Here is a 612-nt window from a genome sequence, read left to right on the forward strand (position 1 = left end):
AACATTTACAAATTAATATGGAGCATTCTCTGAGTTTTTTTTCTGTCCAGTTCTCCCTTTGGAAAAGCAATAAAACTGCACGTGAAACTTTACAACATTCATGCTATTTTTTCTCTTCAGCATCAATAGCGAAATTCAAAATCACCTTCGTTTAATTATAACTTTTTTATTTTTTTCTTGTTTTATGAGTTATTGCATTCTCATAAAAAATATATTTAAGGGGCTGTCCCCAGTATGTTAATTCCCAAAACTGCAACTGTGATTAATGCACAAATGTAACATTTTCATAGCCTATTTTGTTTCTCTTGCCCCTTCCTATAAAGGGATAAACTATGATGTTTATCTTACACATTTTCAGAAAATGATAACATTTATAGATTTACGAACCTGCAATATAGTGAAAAGGTAAGGCCAGTCTGCAACAAGCTTAGAAGAATTCAAGATTTTTATGCAGGAATAGGAAGGAAAATGAAAAGAGACCCAGGTAGCAATTACATATATAGGTATTTAATGCAGATGGCACACCAGTTTGAAATTGTCACCATGATTACTCCCTTGAGTTATTTAAAGTCTAAGGGGCGGCATACCACATTTCACTTACTCCACTAGCAT

General features: G+C 33.0%; 1 protein-coding gene across 1 annotated transcript in view; it reads left to right on the forward strand.

Moving 5' to 3' along the window:
* LOC119591578 (glyoxylate reductase/hydroxypyruvate reductase-like) overlaps positions 1-292 on the forward strand; it is a gene marked incomplete in the record, with an annotated part of 18,060 nt that extends 17,768 nt beyond the window's left edge. The window contains 1 exon segment of the mRNA XM_037940338.1: positions 1-292.
* Between the last annotated feature and the right edge of the window lie 320 nt (positions 293-612).

This window comes from Penaeus monodon, chromosome 28 (assembly GCF_015228065.2).
Source record: "Penaeus monodon isolate SGIC_2016 chromosome 28, NSTDA_Pmon_1, whole genome shotgun sequence".
NCBI lineage: Eukaryota > Metazoa > Arthropoda > Malacostraca > Decapoda > Penaeidae > Penaeus > Penaeus monodon.